The 18,631-nt window shown below is 41.7% G+C and overlaps 46 non-coding genes and 37 pseudogenes across 46 annotated transcripts in view; all 83 read right to left on the minus strand.

Moving 5' to 3' along the window:
• LOC135069522 (5S ribosomal RNA) overlaps positions 1 to 24 on the minus strand; it is a 119-nt gene extending 95 nt beyond the window's left edge. Inside the window, exon 1 of the ribosomal RNA XR_010255702.1 lies at positions 1 to 24. This exon is cut by the window's left edge and continues 95 nt beyond it. This is a non-coding gene — a ribosomal RNA (5S ribosomal RNA).
• A 107-nt stretch (positions 25 to 131) lies between these two features.
• LOC135059110 (5S ribosomal RNA) lies at positions 132 to 250 on the minus strand. The gene has a single exon (XR_010245526.1). It is a non-coding gene; the product is annotated as a 5S ribosomal RNA (ribosomal RNA).
• A 107-nt stretch (positions 251 to 357) lies between these two features.
• LOC134890615 (5S ribosomal RNA) lies at positions 358 to 476 on the minus strand (annotated as a pseudogene).
• Positions 477 to 583: 107 nt separating this feature from the next.
• LOC134898249 (5S ribosomal RNA) lies at positions 584 to 702 on the minus strand. The gene has a single exon (XR_010172193.1). It is a non-coding gene; the product is annotated as a 5S ribosomal RNA (ribosomal RNA).
• Positions 703 to 808: 106 nt separating this feature from the next.
• Positions 809 to 928, minus strand: LOC134895236 (5S ribosomal RNA; annotated as a pseudogene).
• A 107-nt stretch (positions 929 to 1,035) lies between these two features.
• On the minus strand, positions 1,036 to 1,154 carry LOC135062608 (5S ribosomal RNA). The gene has a single exon (XR_010248956.1). It is a non-coding gene; the product is annotated as a 5S ribosomal RNA (ribosomal RNA).
• Positions 1,155 to 1,261: 107 nt separating this feature from the next.
• On the minus strand, positions 1,262 to 1,380 carry LOC134890616 (5S ribosomal RNA; annotated as a pseudogene).
• A 107-nt stretch (positions 1,381 to 1,487) lies between these two features.
• Positions 1,488 to 1,606, minus strand: LOC134900826 (5S ribosomal RNA). The gene has a single exon (XR_010174330.1). It is a non-coding gene; the product is annotated as a 5S ribosomal RNA (ribosomal RNA).
• A 107-nt stretch (positions 1,607 to 1,713) lies between these two features.
• On the minus strand, positions 1,714 to 1,833 carry LOC134888931 (5S ribosomal RNA; annotated as a pseudogene).
• Positions 1,834 to 1,940: 107 nt separating this feature from the next.
• Positions 1,941 to 2,059, minus strand: LOC135062495 (5S ribosomal RNA). The gene has a single exon (XR_010248842.1). It is a non-coding gene; the product is annotated as a 5S ribosomal RNA (ribosomal RNA).
• Positions 2,060 to 2,166: 107 nt separating this feature from the next.
• Positions 2,167 to 2,285, minus strand: LOC134888899 (5S ribosomal RNA; annotated as a pseudogene).
• Positions 2,286 to 2,392: 107 nt separating this feature from the next.
• Positions 2,393 to 2,511, minus strand: LOC134892259 (5S ribosomal RNA; annotated as a pseudogene).
• Positions 2,512 to 2,618: 107 nt separating this feature from the next.
• LOC135059197 (5S ribosomal RNA) lies at positions 2,619 to 2,737 on the minus strand. The gene has a single exon (XR_010245609.1). It is a non-coding gene; the product is annotated as a 5S ribosomal RNA (ribosomal RNA).
• A 107-nt stretch (positions 2,738 to 2,844) lies between these two features.
• LOC134889448 (5S ribosomal RNA) lies at positions 2,845 to 2,963 on the minus strand (annotated as a pseudogene).
• Positions 2,964 to 3,070: 107 nt separating this feature from the next.
• Positions 3,071 to 3,189, minus strand: LOC135062915 (5S ribosomal RNA). The gene has a single exon (XR_010249259.1). It is a non-coding gene; the product is annotated as a 5S ribosomal RNA (ribosomal RNA).
• A 107-nt stretch (positions 3,190 to 3,296) lies between these two features.
• LOC135066870 (5S ribosomal RNA) lies at positions 3,297 to 3,415 on the minus strand. Its single transcript, XR_010253107.1, has one exon. It is a non-coding gene; the product is annotated as a 5S ribosomal RNA (ribosomal RNA).
• A 107-nt stretch (positions 3,416 to 3,522) lies between these two features.
• Positions 3,523 to 3,641, minus strand: LOC134890269 (5S ribosomal RNA; annotated as a pseudogene).
• A 107-nt stretch (positions 3,642 to 3,748) lies between these two features.
• LOC134892207 (5S ribosomal RNA) lies at positions 3,749 to 3,867 on the minus strand (annotated as a pseudogene).
• A 107-nt stretch (positions 3,868 to 3,974) lies between these two features.
• On the minus strand, positions 3,975 to 4,093 carry LOC134898261 (5S ribosomal RNA). Its single transcript, XR_010172194.1, has one exon. It is a non-coding gene; the product is annotated as a 5S ribosomal RNA (ribosomal RNA).
• A 107-nt stretch (positions 4,094 to 4,200) lies between these two features.
• LOC134893233 (5S ribosomal RNA) lies at positions 4,201 to 4,319 on the minus strand (annotated as a pseudogene).
• A 107-nt stretch (positions 4,320 to 4,426) lies between these two features.
• On the minus strand, positions 4,427 to 4,545 carry LOC135059111 (5S ribosomal RNA). Its single transcript, XR_010245527.1, has one exon. It is a non-coding gene; the product is annotated as a 5S ribosomal RNA (ribosomal RNA).
• A 107-nt stretch (positions 4,546 to 4,652) lies between these two features.
• LOC134890617 (5S ribosomal RNA) lies at positions 4,653 to 4,771 on the minus strand (annotated as a pseudogene).
• Positions 4,772 to 4,878: 107 nt separating this feature from the next.
• Positions 4,879 to 4,997, minus strand: LOC134898272 (5S ribosomal RNA). Its single transcript, XR_010172195.1, has one exon. It is a non-coding gene; the product is annotated as a 5S ribosomal RNA (ribosomal RNA).
• A 106-nt stretch (positions 4,998 to 5,103) lies between these two features.
• Positions 5,104 to 5,223, minus strand: LOC134895237 (5S ribosomal RNA; annotated as a pseudogene).
• Positions 5,224 to 5,330: 107 nt separating this feature from the next.
• Positions 5,331 to 5,449, minus strand: LOC135062609 (5S ribosomal RNA). Its single transcript, XR_010248957.1, has one exon. It is a non-coding gene; the product is annotated as a 5S ribosomal RNA (ribosomal RNA).
• A 107-nt stretch (positions 5,450 to 5,556) lies between these two features.
• Positions 5,557 to 5,675, minus strand: LOC134890618 (5S ribosomal RNA; annotated as a pseudogene).
• A 107-nt stretch (positions 5,676 to 5,782) lies between these two features.
• Positions 5,783 to 5,901, minus strand: LOC134900838 (5S ribosomal RNA). Its single transcript, XR_010174341.1, has one exon. It is a non-coding gene; the product is annotated as a 5S ribosomal RNA (ribosomal RNA).
• A 107-nt stretch (positions 5,902 to 6,008) lies between these two features.
• On the minus strand, positions 6,009 to 6,128 carry LOC134888932 (5S ribosomal RNA; annotated as a pseudogene).
• A 107-nt stretch (positions 6,129 to 6,235) lies between these two features.
• On the minus strand, positions 6,236 to 6,354 carry LOC135062497 (5S ribosomal RNA). The gene has a single exon (XR_010248844.1). It is a non-coding gene; the product is annotated as a 5S ribosomal RNA (ribosomal RNA).
• A 107-nt stretch (positions 6,355 to 6,461) lies between these two features.
• On the minus strand, positions 6,462 to 6,580 carry LOC134888901 (5S ribosomal RNA; annotated as a pseudogene).
• Positions 6,581 to 6,687: 107 nt separating this feature from the next.
• LOC134892260 (5S ribosomal RNA) lies at positions 6,688 to 6,806 on the minus strand (annotated as a pseudogene).
• A 107-nt stretch (positions 6,807 to 6,913) lies between these two features.
• On the minus strand, positions 6,914 to 7,032 carry LOC135059199 (5S ribosomal RNA). The gene has a single exon (XR_010245611.1). It is a non-coding gene; the product is annotated as a 5S ribosomal RNA (ribosomal RNA).
• Positions 7,033 to 7,139: 107 nt separating this feature from the next.
• LOC134889449 (5S ribosomal RNA) lies at positions 7,140 to 7,258 on the minus strand (annotated as a pseudogene).
• A 107-nt stretch (positions 7,259 to 7,365) lies between these two features.
• LOC135062917 (5S ribosomal RNA) lies at positions 7,366 to 7,484 on the minus strand. The gene has a single exon (XR_010249260.1). It is a non-coding gene; the product is annotated as a 5S ribosomal RNA (ribosomal RNA).
• A 107-nt stretch (positions 7,485 to 7,591) lies between these two features.
• LOC135066871 (5S ribosomal RNA) lies at positions 7,592 to 7,710 on the minus strand. The gene has a single exon (XR_010253108.1). It is a non-coding gene; the product is annotated as a 5S ribosomal RNA (ribosomal RNA).
• Positions 7,711 to 7,817: 107 nt separating this feature from the next.
• LOC134890270 (5S ribosomal RNA) lies at positions 7,818 to 7,936 on the minus strand (annotated as a pseudogene).
• A 107-nt stretch (positions 7,937 to 8,043) lies between these two features.
• LOC134892208 (5S ribosomal RNA) lies at positions 8,044 to 8,162 on the minus strand (annotated as a pseudogene).
• A 107-nt stretch (positions 8,163 to 8,269) lies between these two features.
• Positions 8,270 to 8,388, minus strand: LOC134898285 (5S ribosomal RNA). The gene has a single exon (XR_010172196.1). It is a non-coding gene; the product is annotated as a 5S ribosomal RNA (ribosomal RNA).
• Positions 8,389 to 8,495: 107 nt separating this feature from the next.
• On the minus strand, positions 8,496 to 8,614 carry LOC134893235 (5S ribosomal RNA; annotated as a pseudogene).
• Positions 8,615 to 8,721: 107 nt separating this feature from the next.
• LOC135067112 (5S ribosomal RNA) lies at positions 8,722 to 8,840 on the minus strand. The gene has a single exon (XR_010253337.1). It is a non-coding gene; the product is annotated as a 5S ribosomal RNA (ribosomal RNA).
• Positions 8,841 to 8,947: 107 nt separating this feature from the next.
• Positions 8,948 to 9,066, minus strand: LOC134898296 (5S ribosomal RNA). Its single transcript, XR_010172199.1, has one exon. It is a non-coding gene; the product is annotated as a 5S ribosomal RNA (ribosomal RNA).
• Positions 9,067 to 9,173: 107 nt separating this feature from the next.
• LOC134894441 (5S ribosomal RNA) lies at positions 9,174 to 9,292 on the minus strand (annotated as a pseudogene).
• Positions 9,293 to 9,399: 107 nt separating this feature from the next.
• On the minus strand, positions 9,400 to 9,518 carry LOC135061414 (5S ribosomal RNA). The gene has a single exon (XR_010247795.1). It is a non-coding gene; the product is annotated as a 5S ribosomal RNA (ribosomal RNA).
• Positions 9,519 to 9,625: 107 nt separating this feature from the next.
• LOC134888729 (5S ribosomal RNA) lies at positions 9,626 to 9,744 on the minus strand (annotated as a pseudogene).
• Positions 9,745 to 9,851: 107 nt separating this feature from the next.
• LOC135061171 (5S ribosomal RNA) lies at positions 9,852 to 9,970 on the minus strand. Its single transcript, XR_010247561.1, has one exon. It is a non-coding gene; the product is annotated as a 5S ribosomal RNA (ribosomal RNA).
• A 107-nt stretch (positions 9,971 to 10,077) lies between these two features.
• Positions 10,078 to 10,196, minus strand: LOC135064497 (5S ribosomal RNA). Its single transcript, XR_010250807.1, has one exon. It is a non-coding gene; the product is annotated as a 5S ribosomal RNA (ribosomal RNA).
• A 107-nt stretch (positions 10,197 to 10,303) lies between these two features.
• Positions 10,304 to 10,422, minus strand: LOC134889852 (5S ribosomal RNA; annotated as a pseudogene).
• A 107-nt stretch (positions 10,423 to 10,529) lies between these two features.
• LOC134887966 (5S ribosomal RNA) lies at positions 10,530 to 10,648 on the minus strand (annotated as a pseudogene).
• Positions 10,649 to 10,755: 107 nt separating this feature from the next.
• LOC134900988 (5S ribosomal RNA) lies at positions 10,756 to 10,874 on the minus strand. The gene has a single exon (XR_010174487.1). It is a non-coding gene; the product is annotated as a 5S ribosomal RNA (ribosomal RNA).
• A 107-nt stretch (positions 10,875 to 10,981) lies between these two features.
• LOC134889625 (5S ribosomal RNA) lies at positions 10,982 to 11,100 on the minus strand (annotated as a pseudogene).
• A 107-nt stretch (positions 11,101 to 11,207) lies between these two features.
• On the minus strand, positions 11,208 to 11,326 carry LOC134888654 (5S ribosomal RNA; annotated as a pseudogene).
• Positions 11,327 to 11,433: 107 nt separating this feature from the next.
• LOC134901198 (5S ribosomal RNA) lies at positions 11,434 to 11,552 on the minus strand. Its single transcript, XR_010174689.1, has one exon. It is a non-coding gene; the product is annotated as a 5S ribosomal RNA (ribosomal RNA).
• A 107-nt stretch (positions 11,553 to 11,659) lies between these two features.
• On the minus strand, positions 11,660 to 11,778 carry LOC135065305 (5S ribosomal RNA). The gene has a single exon (XR_010251588.1). It is a non-coding gene; the product is annotated as a 5S ribosomal RNA (ribosomal RNA).
• A 107-nt stretch (positions 11,779 to 11,885) lies between these two features.
• LOC134888347 (5S ribosomal RNA) lies at positions 11,886 to 12,004 on the minus strand (annotated as a pseudogene).
• A 107-nt stretch (positions 12,005 to 12,111) lies between these two features.
• On the minus strand, positions 12,112 to 12,230 carry LOC134892867 (5S ribosomal RNA; annotated as a pseudogene).
• Positions 12,231 to 12,336: 106 nt separating this feature from the next.
• LOC134898308 (5S ribosomal RNA) lies at positions 12,337 to 12,455 on the minus strand. Its single transcript, XR_010172200.1, has one exon. It is a non-coding gene; the product is annotated as a 5S ribosomal RNA (ribosomal RNA).
• A 107-nt stretch (positions 12,456 to 12,562) lies between these two features.
• On the minus strand, positions 12,563 to 12,681 carry LOC134901676 (5S ribosomal RNA). The gene has a single exon (XR_010175161.1). It is a non-coding gene; the product is annotated as a 5S ribosomal RNA (ribosomal RNA).
• Positions 12,682 to 12,787: 106 nt separating this feature from the next.
• Positions 12,788 to 12,906, minus strand: LOC135059112 (5S ribosomal RNA). The gene has a single exon (XR_010245528.1). It is a non-coding gene; the product is annotated as a 5S ribosomal RNA (ribosomal RNA).
• A 107-nt stretch (positions 12,907 to 13,013) lies between these two features.
• Positions 13,014 to 13,132, minus strand: LOC134884917 (5S ribosomal RNA). Its single transcript, XR_010169048.1, has one exon. It is a non-coding gene; the product is annotated as a 5S ribosomal RNA (ribosomal RNA).
• Positions 13,133 to 13,239: 107 nt separating this feature from the next.
• On the minus strand, positions 13,240 to 13,358 carry LOC135059032 (5S ribosomal RNA). Its single transcript, XR_010245452.1, has one exon. It is a non-coding gene; the product is annotated as a 5S ribosomal RNA (ribosomal RNA).
• Positions 13,359 to 13,464: 106 nt separating this feature from the next.
• On the minus strand, positions 13,465 to 13,583 carry LOC135060366 (5S ribosomal RNA). The gene has a single exon (XR_010246760.1). It is a non-coding gene; the product is annotated as a 5S ribosomal RNA (ribosomal RNA).
• Positions 13,584 to 13,690: 107 nt separating this feature from the next.
• On the minus strand, positions 13,691 to 13,809 carry LOC134887859 (5S ribosomal RNA; annotated as a pseudogene).
• Positions 13,810 to 13,916: 107 nt separating this feature from the next.
• Positions 13,917 to 14,035, minus strand: LOC135069271 (5S ribosomal RNA). Its single transcript, XR_010255457.1, has one exon. It is a non-coding gene; the product is annotated as a 5S ribosomal RNA (ribosomal RNA).
• Positions 14,036 to 14,142: 107 nt separating this feature from the next.
• LOC134898319 (5S ribosomal RNA) lies at positions 14,143 to 14,261 on the minus strand. Its single transcript, XR_010172201.1, has one exon. It is a non-coding gene; the product is annotated as a 5S ribosomal RNA (ribosomal RNA).
• A 107-nt stretch (positions 14,262 to 14,368) lies between these two features.
• Positions 14,369 to 14,487, minus strand: LOC134894742 (5S ribosomal RNA; annotated as a pseudogene).
• Positions 14,488 to 14,594: 107 nt separating this feature from the next.
• Positions 14,595 to 14,713, minus strand: LOC135067777 (5S ribosomal RNA). The gene has a single exon (XR_010253987.1). It is a non-coding gene; the product is annotated as a 5S ribosomal RNA (ribosomal RNA).
• A 107-nt stretch (positions 14,714 to 14,820) lies between these two features.
• LOC134891607 (5S ribosomal RNA) lies at positions 14,821 to 14,939 on the minus strand (annotated as a pseudogene).
• A 107-nt stretch (positions 14,940 to 15,046) lies between these two features.
• On the minus strand, positions 15,047 to 15,165 carry LOC134898332 (5S ribosomal RNA). The gene has a single exon (XR_010172203.1). It is a non-coding gene; the product is annotated as a 5S ribosomal RNA (ribosomal RNA).
• Positions 15,166 to 15,272: 107 nt separating this feature from the next.
• LOC135062250 (5S ribosomal RNA) lies at positions 15,273 to 15,391 on the minus strand. Its single transcript, XR_010248604.1, has one exon. It is a non-coding gene; the product is annotated as a 5S ribosomal RNA (ribosomal RNA).
• Positions 15,392 to 15,498: 107 nt separating this feature from the next.
• Positions 15,499 to 15,617, minus strand: LOC134898343 (5S ribosomal RNA). Its single transcript, XR_010172204.1, has one exon. It is a non-coding gene; the product is annotated as a 5S ribosomal RNA (ribosomal RNA).
• A 107-nt stretch (positions 15,618 to 15,724) lies between these two features.
• LOC135067284 (5S ribosomal RNA) lies at positions 15,725 to 15,843 on the minus strand. The gene has a single exon (XR_010253504.1). It is a non-coding gene; the product is annotated as a 5S ribosomal RNA (ribosomal RNA).
• A 107-nt stretch (positions 15,844 to 15,950) lies between these two features.
• LOC134888467 (5S ribosomal RNA) lies at positions 15,951 to 16,069 on the minus strand (annotated as a pseudogene).
• A 107-nt stretch (positions 16,070 to 16,176) lies between these two features.
• Positions 16,177 to 16,295, minus strand: LOC134890682 (5S ribosomal RNA; annotated as a pseudogene).
• A 107-nt stretch (positions 16,296 to 16,402) lies between these two features.
• On the minus strand, positions 16,403 to 16,521 carry LOC134887842 (5S ribosomal RNA; annotated as a pseudogene).
• A 107-nt stretch (positions 16,522 to 16,628) lies between these two features.
• LOC135059113 (5S ribosomal RNA) lies at positions 16,629 to 16,747 on the minus strand. Its single transcript, XR_010245529.1, has one exon. It is a non-coding gene; the product is annotated as a 5S ribosomal RNA (ribosomal RNA).
• Positions 16,748 to 16,854: 107 nt separating this feature from the next.
• On the minus strand, positions 16,855 to 16,973 carry LOC135060352 (5S ribosomal RNA). The gene has a single exon (XR_010246746.1). It is a non-coding gene; the product is annotated as a 5S ribosomal RNA (ribosomal RNA).
• A 107-nt stretch (positions 16,974 to 17,080) lies between these two features.
• On the minus strand, positions 17,081 to 17,200 carry LOC134891467 (5S ribosomal RNA; annotated as a pseudogene).
• A 107-nt stretch (positions 17,201 to 17,307) lies between these two features.
• Positions 17,308 to 17,426, minus strand: LOC134892335 (5S ribosomal RNA; annotated as a pseudogene).
• A 107-nt stretch (positions 17,427 to 17,533) lies between these two features.
• On the minus strand, positions 17,534 to 17,652 carry LOC135068283 (5S ribosomal RNA). Its single transcript, XR_010254487.1, has one exon. It is a non-coding gene; the product is annotated as a 5S ribosomal RNA (ribosomal RNA).
• A 107-nt stretch (positions 17,653 to 17,759) lies between these two features.
• On the minus strand, positions 17,760 to 17,878 carry LOC134886507 (5S ribosomal RNA). Its single transcript, XR_010170587.1, has one exon. It is a non-coding gene; the product is annotated as a 5S ribosomal RNA (ribosomal RNA).
• A 107-nt stretch (positions 17,879 to 17,985) lies between these two features.
• Positions 17,986 to 18,104, minus strand: LOC135070960 (5S ribosomal RNA). Its single transcript, XR_010257107.1, has one exon. It is a non-coding gene; the product is annotated as a 5S ribosomal RNA (ribosomal RNA).
• A 107-nt stretch (positions 18,105 to 18,211) lies between these two features.
• Positions 18,212 to 18,330, minus strand: LOC135070961 (5S ribosomal RNA). The gene has a single exon (XR_010257108.1). It is a non-coding gene; the product is annotated as a 5S ribosomal RNA (ribosomal RNA).
• A 107-nt stretch (positions 18,331 to 18,437) lies between these two features.
• Positions 18,438 to 18,556, minus strand: LOC134889683 (5S ribosomal RNA; annotated as a pseudogene).
• Positions 18,557 to 18,631: the final 75 nt, after the last annotated feature.

Consider the following 18,631-nt stretch of genomic DNA (forward strand, 5'->3'; position numbering starts at 1 on the left):
ATCCAGTGTGGTGTGGCTGTATATGAGCTTTATGGTTTCTGTTAGAACTTTTCTACTTCTAACTACTGGTTCATAAATGCATACGTTTGAAAATGGAATGCATCAACAGAACTGTGTTGGCAGTATAAAAATATCTACAGCACCTTGTATTCCCAGGTGGTCTCCCATCCAAGTACTAACCAGGCCCAACACTGCTTAGCTTCCAAGATCAGATGAGATTGGGCATATCCAGTGTGGTGTGGCTGTAGATGAGCTTTGTGGTTTCTGTTAGAACTTTTCTACTTCTAACTACTGGTTCATAAATGAATATGTTTGAAAATGGAATGCATCAACAGAACGGTGTTGGCAGTATAAAATTATCTACAGCACCTTGTATTCCCAGGTGGTCTCCCATCAAAGTACTAACCAGGCCCAACACTGCTTAGCTTCCAAGATCAGAATAGATTGGGCGTATCCAGTGTGGTGTGGTTGTAGATGAGCTTTATGGTTTCTGTTAGAACTTTTCTACTTCTAACTACTGGTTCATAAATAAATACGTTTGAAAATGGAATGCATCAACAGAACGGTGTTGGCAGTATAAAAATATCTACAGCACCTTGTATTCCCAGGTGGTCTCCCATCCAAGTACTAACCAGGCCCAACACTGCTTAGCTTCCAAGATCAGATGAGATTGGGCGTATCCAGTGTGGTGTGGCTGTAGATGAGCTTTGTGGTTTCTGTTAGAACTTTTCTACTTCTAACTACTGGTTCATAAATGAATACGTTTGAAAATGGAATGCATCAACAGAACGGTGTTGGCAGTAAAAAATATCTACAGCACCTTGTATTCCCAGGTGGTCTCCCATCCAAGTCCTAACCAGGCACAACACTGCTTAGCTTCCAAGATCAGATGAGATTGGGCGTATCCAGTGTGGTTTTGGATGTAGATGAGCTTTGTAATGTCTGTTAAAACTTTTCTACTTCTAACTACTGGTTCATAAATGAATACGTTTGAAAATGGAATGCATCAACAGAACGGTGTTGGCAGTATAAAATTATCTACAGCACCTTGTATTCCCAGGTGGTCTCCCATCCAAGTACTAACCAGGCCCAACACTGCTTAGCTTCCAAGATCAGATGAGATTGGAAGTATCCAGTGTGGTGTGGCTGTAGATGAACTTTGTGGTTTCTGTTAGAACTTTTCTACTTCTAACTACTGGTTCATAAATGAATATGTTTGAAAATGGAATGCATCAACAGAACGGTGTTGGCAGTATAAAATTATCTACAGCACCTTGTATTCCCAGGTGGTCTCCCATCAAAGTACTAACCAGGCCCAACACTGCTTAGCTTCCAAGATCAGAATAGATTGGGCGTATCCAGTGTGGTGTGGTTGTAGATGAGCTTTATGGTTTCTGTTAGAACTTTTCTACTTCTAACTACTGGTTCATAAATAAATACGTTTGAAAATGGAATGCATCAACAGAACGGTGTTGGCAGTATAAAAATATCTACAGCACCTTGTATTCCCAGGTGGTCTCCCATCCAAGTACTAACAAGGCCCAACACTGCTTTGCTTCCAAGATCAGATGAGATTGGGCGTATTCAGTGTGGTGTGGCTGTAGATGAGCTTTGTGGTTTCTGTTAGAACTTTTCTACTTCTAACTACTGGTTCATAAATGAATACGTTTGAAAATGGAATGCATCAACAGAACGGTGTTGGCAGTATAAAAATATCTACAGCACCTTGTATTCCCAGGTGGTCTCCCATCCAAGTACTAACCAGGCCCAACACTGCTTAGCTTCCAAGATCAGATGAGATTGGGCGTATCCAGTGTGGTTTTGGATGTAGATGAGCTTAGTAGTTTCTGTTAAAACTTTTCTACTTCTAATTACTGGTTCATAAATGAATACGTTTGAAAATGGAATGCATCAACAGAACGGTGTTGGCAGTATAAAATTATCTACAGCACCTTGTATTCCCAGGTGGTCTCCCATCCAAGTACTAACCAGGCCCAACACTGCTTAGCTTCCAAGATCAGATGAGATTGGGCGTATCCAGTGTGGTGTGGCTGTATATGAGTTTTATGGTTTCTGTTAGAACTTTTCTACTTCTAACTACTGGTTCATAAATGCATACGTTTGAAAATGGAATGCATCAACAGAACGGTGTTGGCAGTATAAAAATATCTACAGCACCTTGTATTCCCAGGTGGTCTCCCATCCTAGTACTAACCAGGCCCAACACTGCTTAGCTTCCAATATCAGATGAGATTGGGCGTACCCAGTGTGGTTTGGATGTAGATGAGCTTTGTGGTTTCTGCTAGAACTTTTCTACTTCTAACTACTGGTTCATAAATAAGTACGTTTGAAAATGGAATGCATCAACAGAACGGTGTTGGCAGTATAAAAATATCTACAGCACCTTGTATTCTCAGGTAGTCTCCCATCCAAGTACTAACCAGGCCCAACACTGCTTAGCTTGCAAGATCAGATGAGATTGGGCGTACCCAGTATGGTGTGGCTGTAGATGAGCTTTGTGGTTTCTGTAAGAACTTTTCTACTTCTAACTACTGGTTCATAAATGAATACGTTTGAAAATGGAATGGATCAACAGAACGGTGTTGGCAGTATTAAAATATCTACAGCACCTTATATTCCCAGGTGGTCTCCCATCCAAGTACTAAACAGGCCCAACACTGCTTAGCTTCCAAGATCAGATGAGATTGGGCGTATCCAGTGTGGTGTGGCTGTAGATAAGCTTTGTGTTTTCTGTTAGAACTTTTCTACTTCTAACTACTGGTTCATAAATGAATACGTTTGAAAATGGAATGCATCAACAGAACGGTGTTGGCAGTATAAAAATATCTACAGCACCTTGTATTCCCAGGTGGTCTCCCATCCAAGCACTAACCAGGCCCAACACTGCTTAGCTTCCAAGATCAGACGAGATTGGGCGTATCCAGTGTCGTGTGGCTGTAGATGAGCTTTGTGGTTTCTATTAGAACTTTTCTACTTCTAACTACTGGTTCATAAATGAATACATTTGAAAATGGAATGCATCAACAGAACGGTGTTGGCAGTATAAACATATCTACAGCACCTTGTATTCCCAGGTGGTCTCCCATCCAAGTACGAACCAGGCCCAACACTGCTTAACTTCCAAGATCTGATGAGATTGGGCATATCCAGTGTGGTGTGGCTGTAGATGAGCTTTGCGGTTTCTATTAGAACTTTTCTACTTCTAACTACTGGTTCATAAATGAATACGTTTGAAAATGGAATGCATCAACAGAACGGTGTTGGCAGTATAAAAATATCTACAGCACCTTGTATTCCCAGGTGGTCTCCCATCCAAGTACTAACGAGGCCCAACACTGCTTAGCTTCCAAGATCAGATGAGATTGGGCGTATCCAGTGTGGTTTGGATGTAGATGAGCTTTGTGGTTTCTGTTAGAACTTTTCTACTTCTAACTACTGGTTCATAAATGAACACTTTTGAAAATGGAATGCATCAACAGAACGGTGTTGGCAGTATAAAAATATCTACAGCACCTTGTATTCCCAGGTGGTCTCACATCCAAGTACTAACCAGGCCCAACACTGCTTAGCTTCCATGATCAGATGAGATTGGGCGTATCCAGTGTGGTGTGGCTGTAGATGAGCTTTGTGATTTCTGTTAGAACTTTTCTACTTCTAACTACTGGTTCATAAATGAATACATTTGAAAATGGAATGCATCAACAGAACGGTGTGGGCAGTATAAAAATATCTACAGCACCTTGTATTCCCAGGTGGTCTCCTATCCAAGTACTAACCAGGCCCAACACTGCTTAGCTTCCAAGATAAGATGAGATTGGGCGTATCCAGTGTGGTGTTGCTGTAGATGAGCTTTGTGGTTTCTGTTAGAACTTTTCTACTTCTAACTACTGGTTCATAAATGAGTACATTTGAAAATGGAATGCATCAACAGAACGGTGTTGGCAGTATAAAAATATCTACAGCACCTTGTATTCCCAGGTGGTCTCCCATCCAAGTACTAACCAGGCCCAACACTGCTTAGCTTCCAAGATCAGATGAGATTGGGCGTATCCAGTGTGGTGTGGCTGTAGATGAGCTTTGTGGTTTCTGCTAGAACTTTTCTACTTCTAACTACTGGTTCATAAATAAGTACGTTTGAAAATGGAATGCATCAACTGAACGGTGTTGGCAGTATTAAAATATCTACAGCACCTTGTATTCCCAGGTGGTCTCCGATCCAAGTACTAACCAGGCACAACACTGCTTAGCTTCCAAGATCAGATGAGATTGGGCGTATCCAGTGTGGAGTGGCTGTAGATGAGCTTTTTGGTTTCTGTTAGAACTTTTCTACTTCTAACTACTGGTTCATAAATGAATACGTTTGAAAATGGAATGCATCAACAGAACTGTGTTGGCAGTATAAAAATATCTACAGCACCTTGTATTCCCAGGTGGTCTCCCATCCAAGTACTAACCAGGCCCAACACTGCTTAGCTTCCAAGATCAGATGAGATTGGGCATATCCAGTGTGGTGTGGCTGTAGATGAGCTTTGTGGTTTCTGTTAGAACTTTTCTACTTCTAACTACTGGTTCATAAATGAATATGTTTGAAAATGGAATGCATCAACAGAACGGTGTTGGCAGTATAAAATTATCTACAGCACCTTGTATTCCCAGGTGGTCTCCCATCAAAGTACTAACCAGGCCCAACACTGCTTAGCTTCCAAGATCAGAATAGATTGGGCGTATCCAGTGTGGTGTGGTTGTAGATGAGCTTTATGGTTTCTGTTAGAACTTTTCTACTTCTAACTACTGGTTCATAAATAAATACGTTTGAAAATGGAATGCATCAACAGAACGGTGTTGGCAGTATAAAAATATCTACAGCACCTTGTATTCCCAGGTGGTCTCCCATCCAAGTACTAACCAGGCCCAACACTGCTTAGCTTCCAAGATCAGATGAGATTGGGCGTATCCAGTGTGGTGTGGCTGTAGATGAGCTTTGTGGTTTCTGTTAGAACTTTTCTACTTCTAACTACTGGTTCATAAATGAATACGTTTGAAAATGGAATGCATCAACAGAACGGTGTTGGCAGTAAAAAATATCTACAGCACCTTGTATTCCCAGGTGGTCTCCCATCCAAGTCCTAACCAGGCACAACACTGCTTAGCTTCCAAGATCAGATGAGATTGGGCGTATCCAGTGTGGTTTTGGATGTAGATGAGCTTTGTAATGTCTGTTAAAACTTTTCTACTTCTAACTACTGGTTCATAAATGAATACGTTTGAAAATGGAATGCATCAACAGAACGGTGTTGGCAGTATAAAATTATCTACAGCACCTTGTATTCCCAGGTGGTCTCCCATCCAAGTACTAACCAGGCCCAACACTGCTTAGCTTCCAAGATCAGATGAGATTGGAAGTATCCAGTGTGGTGTGGCTGTAGATGAACTTTGTGGTTTCTGTTAGAACTTTTCTACTTCTAACTACTGGTTCATAAATGAATATGTTTGAAAATGGAATGCATCAACAGAACGGTGTTGGCAGTATAAAATTATCTACAGCACCTTGTATTCCCAGGTGGTCTCCCATCAAAGTACTAACCAGGCCCAACACTGCTTAGCTTCCAAGATCAGAATAGATTGGGCGTATCCAGTGTGGTGTGGTTGTAGATGAGCTTTATGGTTTCTGTTAGAACTTTTCTACTTCTAACTACTGGTTCATAAATAAATACGTTTGAAAATGGAATGCATCAACAGAACGGTGTTGGCAGTATAAAAATATCTACAGCACCTTGTATTCCCAGGTGGTCTCCCATCCAAGTACTAACAAGGCCCAACACTGCTTTGCTTCCAAGATCAGATGAGATTGGGCGTATTCAGTGTGGTGTGGCTGTAGATGAGCTTTGTGGTTTCTGTTAGAACTTTTCTACTTCTAACTACTGGTTCATAAATGAATACGTTTGAAAATGGAATGCATCAACAGAACGGTGTTGGCAGTATAAAAATATCTACAGCACCTTGTATTCCCAGGTGGTCTCCCATCCAAGTACTAACCAGGCCCAACACTGCTTAGCTTCCAAGATCAGATGAGATTGGGCGTATCCAGTGTGGTTTTGGATGTAGATGAGCTTAGTAGTTTCTGTTAAAACTTTTCTACTTCTAATTACTGGTTCATAAATGAATACGTTTGAAAATGGAATGCATCAACAGAACGGTGTTGGCAGTATAAAATTATCTACAGCACCTTGTATTCCCAGGTGGTCTCCCATCCAAGTACTAACCAGGCCCAACACTGCTTAGCTTCCAAGATCAGATGAGATTGGGCGTATCCAGTGTGGTGTGGCTGTATATGAGTTTTATGGTTTCTGTTAGAACTTTTCTACTTCTAACTACTGGTTCATAAATGCATACGTTTGAAAATGGAATGCATCAACAGAACGGTGTTGGCAGTATAAAAATATCTACAGCACCTTGTATTCCCAGGTGGTCTCCCATCCTAGTACTAACCAGGCCCAACACTGCTTAGCTTCCAATATCAGATGAGATTGGGCGTACCCAGTGTGGTTTGGATGTAGATGAGCTTTGTGGTTTCTGCTAGAACTTTTCTACTTCTAACTACTGGTTCATAAATAAGTACGTTTGAAAATGGAATGCATCAACAGAACGGTGTTGGCAGTATAAAAATATCTACAGCACCTTGTATTCTCAGGTAGTCTCCCATCCAAGTACTAACCAGGCCCAACACTGCTTAGCTTGCAAGATCAGATGAGATTGGGCGTACCCAGTATGGTGTGGCTGTAGATGAGCTTTGTGGTTTCTGTAAGAACTTTTCTACTTCTAACTACTGGTTCATAAATGAATACGTTTGAAAATGGAATGGATCAACAGAACGGTGTTGGCAGTATTAAAATATCTACAGCACCTTATATTCCCAGGTGGTCTCCCATCCAAGTACTAAACAGGCCCAACACTGCTTAGCTTCCAAGATCAGATGAGATTGGGCGTATCCAGTGTGGTGTGGCTGTAGATAAGCTTTGTGTTTTCTGTTAGAACTTTTCTACTTCTAACTACTGGTTCATAAATGAATACGTTTGAAAATGGAATGCATCAACAGAACGGTGTTGGCAGTATAAAAATATCTACAGCACCTTGTATTCCCAGGTGGTCTCCCATCCAAGCACTAACCAGGCCCAACACTGCTTAGCTTCCAAGATCAGACGAGATTGGGCGTATCCAGTGTCGTGTGGCTGTAGATGAGCTTTGTGGTTTCTATTAGAACTTTTCTACTTCTAACTACTGGTTCATAAATGAATACATTTGAAAATGGAATGCATCAACAGAACGGTGTTGGCAGTATAAACATATCTACAGCACCTTGTATTCCCAGGTGGTCTCCCATCCAAGTACGAACCAGGCCCAACACTGCTTAACTTCCAAGATCTGATGAGATTGGGCATATCCAGTGTGGTGTGGCTGTAGATGAGCTTTGCGGTTTCTATTAGAACTTTTCTACTTCTAACTACTGGTTCATAAATGAATACGTTTGAAAATGGAATGCATCAACAGAACGGTGTTGGCAGTATAAAAATATCTACAGCACCTTGTATTCCCAGGTGGTCTCCCATCCAAGTACTAACGAGGCCCAACACTGCTTAGCTTCCAAGATCAGATGAGATTGGGCGTATCCAGTGTGGTTTGGATGTAGATGAGCTTTGTGGTTTCTGTTAGAACTTTTCTACTTCTAACTACTGGTTCATAAATGAACACTTTTGAAAATGGAATGCATCAACAGAACGGTGTTGGCAGTATAAAAATATCTACAGCACCTTGTATTCCCAGGTGGTCTCACATCCAAGTACTAACCAGGCCCAACACTGCTTAGCTTCCATGATCAGATGAGATTGGGCGTATCCAGTGTGGTGTGGCTGTAGATGAGCTTTGTGATTTCTGTTAGAACTTTTCTACTTCTAACTACTGGTTCATAAATGAATACATTTGAAAATGGAATGCATCAACAGAACGGTGTGGGCAGTATAAAAATATCTACAGCACCTTGTATTCCCAGGTGGTCTCCTATCCAAGTACTAACCAGGCCCAACACTGCTTAGCTTCCAAGATAAGATGAGATTGGGCGTATCCAGTGTGGTGTTGCTGTAGATGAGCTTTGTGGTTTCTGTTAGAACTTTTCTACTTCTAACTACTGGTTCATAAATGAGTACATTTGAAAATGGAATGCATCAACAGAACGGTGTTGGCAGTATAAAAATATCTACAGCACCTTGTATTCCCAGGTGGTCTCCCATCCAAGTACTAACCAGGCCCAACACTGCTTAGCTTCCAAGATCAGATGAGATTGGGCGTATCCAGTGTGGTGTGGCTGTAGATGAGCTTTGTGGTTTCTGCTAGAACTTTTCTACTTCTAACTACTGGTTCATAAATAAGTACGTTTGAAAATGGAATGCATCAACTGAACGGTGTTGGCAGTATTAAAATATCTACAGCACCTTGTATTCCCAGGTGGTCTCCGATCCAAGTACTAACCAGGCACAACACTGCTTAGCTTCCAAGATCAGATGAGATTGGGCGTATCCAGTGTGGAGTGGCTGTAGATGAGCTTTTTGGTTTCTGTTAGAACTTTTCTACTTCTAACTACTGGTTCATAAATGAATACGTTTGAAAATGGAATGCATCAACAGAACGGTGTTGGCAGTATAAAAATATCTACAGCACCTTGTATTCCCAGGTGGTCTCCCATCCAAGTACTAACCAGGCCAAACACTGCTTAGCTTCCAAGATCAGATGAGATTGGGCGTATCCAGTGTGGTGTGGCTGTAGATGAGCTTTGTGGTTTCTGTTAGAACTTTTCTACTTCTAACTACTGGTCCATAAATGAATACGTTTGAAAATGGAATGCATCAACAGAACGGTGTTGGTAGTATAAAAATATCTACAGCACCTTGTATTCCCAGGTGGTCTCCCATCCAAGTACTAACCAGGCCCAACACTGCTTAGCTTCCAAGATCAGATGAGATTGGGCGTATCCAGTGTGGTGTGGCTGTAGATGAGCTTTATGGTTTCTGTTAGAACTTTTCTACTTCTAACTACTGGTTCATAAATGAATACGTTTGAAAATGGAATGCATCAACAGAACGGTGTTGGTAGTATAAAAATATCTACAGCACCTTGTATTCCCAGGTGGTCTCCCATCCAAGTACTAACCAGGCCCAACACTGCTTAGCTTCTTAGATTAGATGAGATTGGGCGTATCCAGTGTGATGTGGCTGTAGATGAGCTTGATGGTTTCTGTTTGAACTTTTCTACTTCTAACTACTGGTTCATAAATGAATACATTTGAAAATTGAATGCATCAACAGAACGGTGTTGGCAGTATAAAAATATCTACAGCACCTTGTATTCCCAGGTGGTCTTCCATCCAAGTACTAACCAGGCCCAACACTGCTTAGCTTCCAAGATCAGATGAGATTGGGCGTATCCAGTGTGGTGTGGCTGTAGATGAACTTTGTGGTTTCTGTTAGAACTTTTCTACTTCTAACTACTGGTTCATAAATGAATACGTTTGAAAATGGAATGCATCAACAGAACGGTGTTGGCAGTATAAAAATATCTACAGCACCTTGTATTCCCAGGTGTTCTCCCATACAAGTACTAACCAAGCCCAACACTGCTTAGCTTCCAAGATCAGATGAGATTGGGCGTATCCAGTGTGGTGTGGCTGTAGATGAGCTTTGTGGTTTCTGTTTGAACTTTTCTACTTCTAACTACTGGTTCATAAATGAATACATTTGAAAATTGAATGCATCAACAGAACGGTGTTGGCAGTATAAAAATATCTACAGCACCTTGTATTCCCAGGTGGTCTCCCATCCAAGTACTAACCAGGCCCAACACTGCTTAGCTTCCAAGATCAGATGAAATTGGGCGTATCCAGTGTGGTGTGGCTGTAGATGAGCTTTGTAGTTTCTGTTAGAACTTTTCTACTTCTAACTACTGGTTCATTAATGAATACGTTTGAAAATGGAATGCATCAACAGAACGGTGTTGGCAGTATAAAAATATCTACAGCACCTTGTATTCCCAGGTGGTCTCCCATCCAAGTACTAACCAGGCCCAACACTGCTTAGCTTCCAAGATCAGATGAGATTGGGCATATCCAGTGTGGTGTGGCTGTAGAAGAGCTTTATGGTTTCTGTTAGTACTATTCTACTTCTAACTACTGGTTCATAAATGAATACGTTTGAAAATGGAATGCATCAACAGAACGGTGTTGGTAGTATAAAAATATCTACAGCACCTTGTATTCCCAGGTGGTCTCCCATCCAAGTACTGACCAGGCCCAACACTGCTTAGCTTCCAAGATCAGATGAGATTTGGCATATCCAGTGTGATGTGGCTGTAGATGAGCTTGCTGGTTTCTGTTTCAACTTTTCTACTTCTAACTACTGGTTCATAAATGAATACATTTGAAAATTGAATGCATCAACAGAACGGTGTTGGCAGTATAAAAATATCTACAGCACCTTGTATTCCCAGGTGGTCTCCCATCCAAATACTAACCAGGCCCAACACTGCTTAGCTTCCAATATCAGATGAGATTGGGCGTACCCAGTGTGGTGTGGCTGTAGATGACCTTTGTGGTTTCTGTTAGAACTTTTCTACTTCTAACTACTGGTTCATAAATGAATACGTTTGAAAATGGAATGCATCAGCAGAACGGTGTTGGCAGTATAAAAATATCTACAGCACCTAGTATTCCCAGGTGGTCTCCCATCCAAGTACTAACCAGGCCCAACACTGCTTAGCTTCCAAGATCAGATGAGATTGGGCATATCCAGTGTGGTGTGGCTGTAGATGAGCTTTGTGGTTTCTGTTAGAACTTTTCTACTTCTAACTACTGGTTCATAAATGAAAACATTTGAAAATGGAATGCATCAACAGAACGGTGTTGGCAGTATAAAAATATCTACAGCACCTTGTATTTCCAGGTGGTCTCTCATCCAAGTACTAACCAGGCCCAACACTGCTTAACTTCCAAGATCAGATGAGATTGGGCGTATACAGTGTGGCGTGGCTGTAGATAAGCTTTGTGGTTTCTGTTAGAACTTGTCTACTACTAACTACTGGTTTATAAATGAAAACGTTTGAAAATGGAATGCATCAACAGAACGGTGTTGGCAGTATAAAAATATCTACAGCACCTTGTATTCCCAGGTGGTCTCCCATCCAAGTACTTACCAGGCCCAACACTGCTTAGCTTCCACGATCAGATGAGATTGGGCGTATCCATTGTGGTGTGGCTGTAGATGAGCTTTGTGTTTTCTGTTAGAACTTTTCTACTTCTAACTACTGGTTCATAAATGAATACGTTTGAAAATGGAATGCATCAACAGAACGGTGTTGGCAGTATAAAAATATCTACAGCACCTTGTATTCCCAGGTGGTCTCCCATCCAAGTACTAACCAGGCCCAACACTGCTTAGCTTCCAAGATCAGATGAGATTGGGCGCATCCAGTGTGGTGTGGCTGTAGATGAGCTTTGTGGTTTCTGTTTGAACTTTTCTACTTCTAACTACTGGTTCATAAATGAATACGTTTGAAAATGGAATGCATCAACAGAACGGTGTTGGCAGTATAAAAATATCTACAGCACCTTGTATTCCCAGGTGGTCTCCCATCCAAGCACTAACCAGGCCCAACACTGCTTAGCTTCCAAGATCAGATGAGATTGGGCGTATCCAGTGTGGTGTGGCTGTAGATGAGCTTAGTATTTTCTATTAGAACTTTTCTACTTCTAACTACTGGTTCATAAATGAATATGTTTGAAAAAGGAATGCATCAACAGAACGGTGTTGGCAGTATAAAAATATCTACAGCACCTTGTATTCCCAGGTGGTCTCCCATCCAAGCACTAACCAGACCCAACACTGCTTAGCTTCCAAGATCAGATGAGATTGGGCGTATCCAGTGTGGTGTTGCTGTAGATGAGCTTTGTGGTTTCTGTTAGAACTGTTCTACTTCTAACTACTGGTTCATAAATGAATACGTTTGAAAATGGAATGCATCTACAGAACGGTGTTGGCAGTATAAAAATATCTACAGCACCTTGTATTCCCAGTTGGTCTCCCATCCAAGTACTAACCAGGCCCAACACTGCTTAGCTTCCAAGATAAGATGAGTTTGGGCGTATCCAATGTGGTGTGGCTGTAGATGAGCTGTGTGGTTTCTGTTAGAACTTTTCTACTTCTAACTACTGGTTCATAAATGAATACGTTTGAAAATGGAATGCATCAACAGAACGTGTTGGCAGTATAAAAATATCTACAGCACCTTGTATTCCCAGGTGGTCTCCCATCCAAGTACTAACCAGGCCCAACACTGCTTAGCTTCCAAGATCAGATGAGATTGGGCGTATCCAGTGTGGTGTGGCTGTAGATGAGCTTTGTGGTTTCTGTTAGAACTTTTCTACTTCTAACTACTGGTTCATAAATGAATAGGTTTGAAAATGGAATGCATCAACAGAACGGTATTGGCAGTATAAAAATATCTACAGCACCTTGTATTCCCAGGTGGTCTCCCTTCCAAGTACTAACCAGGCCCAACACTGCTTAGCTTCCAAGATCAGATGAGATTGGGCGCTTCCAGTGTGGTGTGGCTGTAGATGAGCTTTGTGGTTTCTGTTAGAACTTTTCTACTTCTAACTACTGGTTCATAAATGAATACGTTTGAAAATGGAATGGATCAACAGAACAGTGTTGGCAGTATAAAATATCTACAGCACCTTGTATTCCCAGGTGGTCTCCCATCCAAGTACTAACCAGGCCCAACACTGCTTAGCTTCCAAGATCAGATGAGATTGGGCATATCCAGTGTGGTGTGGCTGTAGATGAGCTTTGTGGTTTCTGCTAGAACTTTTCTACTTCTAACTACTGGTTCATAAATAATTACGTTTAAAAATGGAATGCATCAACAGAACGGTGTTGACAATATAAAAATATCTACAGCACCTTGTATTCCCAGGTGGTCTCCCATCCAAGTACTAACCAGGCCCAACACTGCTTAGCTTCCAAGATCAGATGAGATTGGGTGTATCCAGTGTGGTGTGGCTGTAGATGAGCTTTGTGGTTTCTGTTAGAACTTTTCTACTTCTAACTACTGGTTCATAAATGAATACGTTTGAAAATGGAATGCATCAACAGAACGGTGTTGGCAGTATAAAAATATCTACAGCACCTTGTATTCCCAGGTGGTCTCCCTTCCAAGTACTAACCAGGCCCAACACTGCTTAGCTTCCAAGATCAGATGAGATTGGGTGCTTCCAGTGTGGTGTGGCTGTAGATGAGCTTTGTGGTTTCTGTTAGAACTTTTCTACTTCTAACTACTGGTTCATAAATGAATACGTTTAAAAATGGAATGGATCAACAGAACGGTGTTGGCAGTATAAAATATCTACAGCACCTTGTATTCCCAGGTGGTCTCCCATCCAAGTACTAACCAGGCCCAACACTGCTTTGCTTCCAAGATCAGATGAGATTGGGCGTATCCAGTGTGGTGTGGCTGTAGATGAGCTTTGTGTTTTCTGTTAGAACTTTTCTACTTCTAACTACTGGTTCGTAAATGAATACGTTTGAAAATGGAATGCATCAACAGAACGGTGTTGGCAGTATAAAAATATCTACAGCACCTTGTATTCCCAGGTGGTCTCCCATCCAAGCACTAACCAGGCCCAACACTGCTTAGCTTCCAAGATCAGACTAGATTGGGCGTTTCCAGTGTGGTGTGGCTGTAGATGAGCTTTGTGGTTTCTATTAGAACTTTTCTACTTCTAACTACTGGTTCATAAATGAATACGTTTGAAAATGGAATGCATCAACAGAACGGTGTTGGCAGTATAAAAATATCTACAGCACCTTGTATTCCCAGGTGGTCTCCCATCCAAGCACTAACCAGGCCCAACACTGCTTAGCTTCCAAGATCAGATGAGATTGGGCGTATCCAGAGTGGTGTGGCTGTAGATGAGCTTTGTGGTTTCTGTTAGAACTGTTCTACTTCTAACTACTGGTTCATAAATGAATACGTTTGAAAAAGGAATGCATCAACAGAACGGTGTTGGCAGTATAAAAATATCTACAGCACCTTGTATTCCCAGGTGGTCTCCCATCCAAGTACTAACCAGGCCCAACACTGCTTAGCTTCCAAGATCAGATGAGATTGGGCGTATCCAGTGTGGTGTGGCTGTAGATGAGCTTTGTGGTTTCTGTTAGAACTTTTCTACTTCTAACTACTGGTTCATAAATGAATACGTTTGAAAATGGAATGCATCTACAGAACGGTGTTGGCAGTATAAAAATATCTACAGCACCTTGTATTCCCAGTTGGTCTCCCATCCAAGTACTAACCAGGCCCAACACTGCTTAGCTTCCAAGATAAGATGAGTTTGGGCGTATCCAATGTGGTGTGGCTGTAGAGGAGCTGTGTGGTTTCTGTTAGAACTTTTCTACTTCTAACTACTGGTTCATAAATGAATACGTTTGAAAATGGAATGCATCAACAGAACGGTGTTGGCAGTATAAAAATATCTACAGCACCTTGTATTCCCAGGTGGTCTCCTATTCAAGTACTAACCAGGCCCAACACTGCTTAGCTTCCAAGATCAGATGAGATTGGGCGTATCCAGTGTGGTGTGGCTGTAGATGAGCTTTGTGGTTTCTGTTAGAACTTTTCTACTTCTAACTACTGGTTCATAAATGAGTACGTTTGAAAATGGAATGCATCAACAGAACGGTGTTGGCAGTATAAAAATATCTACAGCACCTTGTATTCTCAGGTGGTCTCCCATCCAAGAACTAACCAGGCCCAACACTTCTTAGCTTCCAAGATCAGATGAGATTGGGCGTATCCAGTGTGGTGTGGCTGTCGATGAGCTTTGTGGTTTCTGTTAGAACTTTTCTACTTCTAACTACTGGTTCATAAATGAGTACGTTTGAAAATGGAATGCATCAACAGAACGGTGTTGGCAGTATAAAAATATCTACAGCACCTTGTATTCCCAGGTGGTCTCCCATCCAAGTACTAACCAGGCCCAACACTGCTTAGCTTCCAAGATCAGATGAGATTGGGCGTATCCAGTGTGGTGTGGCTGTAGATGAGCTTTGTGGTTTCTGCTAGAACTTTTCTACTTCTAACTACTGGTTCATAAATAATTACGTTTGAAAATGGAATGCATCAACAGAACGGTGTTGACAGTATAAAAATATCTACAGCACCTTGTATTCCCAGGTGGTCTCCCATCCAAGTACTAACCAGGCCCAACACTGCTTAGCTTCCAAGATCAGATGAGATTGGGCGTATCCAGTGTGGTGTGGCTGTCGATGAGCTTTGTGGTTTCTGTTAGAACTTTTCTACTTCTAACTACTGGTTCATAAATGAGTACGTTTGAAAATGGAATGCATCAACAGAACGGTGTTGGCAGTATAAAAATATCTACAGCACCTTGTATTCCCAGGTGGTCTCCCATCCAAGTACTAACCAGGCCCAACACTGCTTAGCTTCCAAGATCAGATGAGATTGGGCGTATCCAGTGTGGTGTGGCTGTAGATGAGCTTTGTGTTTTCTGCTAGAACTTTTCTACTTCTAACTACTGGTTCATAAATGAATACATTTGAAAATGGAATGCATCAACAGAACGGTGTTGGCAGTATAAAAATATCTACAGCACCTTGTATTCCCAGGTGGTCTCCCTTCCAAGTACTAACCAGGCCCAACACTGCTTTGCTTCCAAGATCAGATGAGATTGGGCGTATCCAGTGTGGTGTGGCTGTAGATGAGCTTTGTGGTTTCTATTAGAACTTTTCTACTTCTAACTACTGGTTCATAAATGAATACGTTTGAAAATGGAATGCATCAACAGAACGGTGTTGGCAGTATAAAAATATCTACAGCACCTTGTATTCCCAGGTGGTCTCCCATACAAGTACTAACCAGGCCCAACACTGCTTAGCTTCCAAGATCAGATGAGATTGGGCGTATCCAGTGTGATTTGGATGTAGATGAGCTTTGTGGTTTCTGTTAGAACTTTTCTACTTCTAACTACTGGTTCATAAATGAATACGTTTGAAAATGGAATGCATCAACAGAACGGTGTTGGCAGTATAAAAATATCTACAGCACCTTGTATTCCCAGGTGGTCTCCCATACAAGTACTAACCAGGCCCAACACTGCTTAGCTTCCAAGATCAGATGAGATTGGGCGTATCCAGTGTGATTTGGATGCAGATGAGCTTTGTGGTTTCTGTTAGAACTTTTCTACTTCTAACTACTGGTTCATAAATGAATACGTTAGAAAATGGAATGCATCAACAGAACGGTGTTGGCAGTATAAAAATATCTACAGCACCTTGTATACCCAGGTGGTCTCCCATCCAAGTACGAACCAGGCCCAACACTGCTTAGCTTCCAAGATCTGATGAGATTGGGCGTATCCAGTGTGGAGTGGCTGTAGATGAGCTTTGTGGTTTCTGTTAGAACTTTTCTACTTCTAACTACTGGTTCATAAATGAATACGTTAGAAAATGGAATGCATCAACAGAACGGTGTTGGCAGTATAAAAATATCTACAGCACCTTGTATTCCCAGGTGGTCTCCCATCCAAGTACTAACCAGGCCCAACACTGCTTAGCTTCCAAGATCAGATGAGATTGGGCATATCCAGTGTGGTGTGGCTGTAGATGAGCTTTGTGGTTTCTGTTAGAACTTTTCTACTTCTAACTACTGGTTCATAAATGAAAACGTTTGAAAATGGAATGCATCAACAGAACGGTGTTGGCAGTATAAAAATATCTACAGCACCTTGTATTCCCAGGTGGTCTCCCATCCAAGTACTAACCAGGCCCAACACTGCTTAGCTTCCAAGATCAGATGAGATTGGGCGTATCCAGTGTGGCGTGGCTGTAGATGAGCTTTGTGGTTTCTGTTAGAACTTGTCTACTTCTAACTACTGGTTCATAAATGAAAACGTTTGAAAATGGAATGCATCAACAGAACGGTGTTGGCAGTATAAAAATATCTACAGCACCTTGTATTCCCAAGGTGGTCTCCCATCCAAGTACTAACCAGGCCCAACACTGCTTAGCTTCCACGATCAAATGAGATTGGGCGTATCCAGTGTGGTGTGGCTGTAGATGAGCTTAGTGGTTTCTATTAGAACTTTTCTACTTCTAACTACTGGTTCATAAATGAATATGTTCGAAAATGGAATGCATCAACAGAACGGTGTTGGCAGTATAAAAATTTCTATAGCACCTTGTATTCCCAGGTGGTCTCCCATCTAAGTACTAACCAGGTCCAACACTGCTTAGCCTCCAAGATCAGATGAGATTGGGCGTATCCAGTGTGGTGTGGCTGTAGATGAGCTTTGTGGTTTCTGTTAGAACTGTTCTACTTCTAACTACTGGTTCATAAATGAATACGTTTGAAAATGGAATGCATCAACAGAACGGTGTTGGCAGTATAAAAATATCTACAGCACCTTGTATTCCCAGGTGGTCTCCCATCCAAGTACTAACCAGGCCCAACACTGCTTAGCTTCCAAGATCAGAGGAGATTGGGCGTATCCAGTGTGGCGTGGCTGTAGATGAGCTTTGTGGTTTCTGTTAGAACTTGTCTACTTCTAACTACTGGTTCATAAATGAATACGTTTGAAAATGGAATGCATCAACAGAACGGTGTTGGCAGTATAAAAATATCTACAGCACCTTGTATTCCCAGGTGGTCTCCCATCCAAGCACTAACCAGGCCCAACACTGCTTAGCTTTCAAGATCAGACGAGATTGGGCGTATCCAGTGTGGTGTGGCTGTAGATGAGCTTAGTGGTTTCTATTAGAACTTTTCTACTTCTAACTACTGGTTCATAAATGAATATGTTCGAAAATGGAATGCATCAACAGAACGGTGTTGGCAGTATAAAAATATCTACAGCACCTTGTATTCCCAGGTGGTCTCCCATCCAAGTACTAACCAGGCCCAACACTGCTTAGCTTCCAAGATCAGAGGAGATTGGGCGTATCCAGTGTGGCGTGGCTATAGATGAGCTTTGAGGTTTCTGTTAGAACTTGTCTACTTCTAACTACTGGTTCATAAATGAATACGTTTGAAAATGGAATGCATCAACAGAACGGTGTTGGCAGTATAAAAATATCTACAGCACCTTGTATTCCCAGGTGGTCTCCCATCCAAGTACTAACCAGGCCCAACACTGCTTAGCTTCCAAGATCAGAGGAGATTGGGCGTATCCAGTGTGGCGTGGCTATAGATGAGCTTTGTGGTTTCTGTTAGAACTTGTCTACTTCTAACTACTGGTTCATAAATGAATACGTTTGAAAATGGAATGCATCAACAGAACGGTGTTGGCAGTATAAAAATATCTACAGCACCTTGTATTCCCAGGTGGTCTCCCATCCAAGCACTAACCAGGCCCAACACTGCTTAGCTTTCAAGATCAGACGAGATTGGGCGTACCCAGTGTGGTGTGGCTGTAGATGAGCTTAGTGGTTTCTATTAGAACTTTTCTACTTCTAACTACTGGTTCATAAATGAATATGTTCGAAAATGGAAT

This window comes from Pseudophryne corroboree, chromosome 3 (genome assembly GCF_028390025.1).
Source record: "Pseudophryne corroboree isolate aPseCor3 chromosome 3, aPseCor3.hap2, whole genome shotgun sequence".
NCBI classification, from domain to species: Eukaryota; Metazoa; Chordata; class Amphibia; order Anura; family Myobatrachidae; genus Pseudophryne; species Pseudophryne corroboree.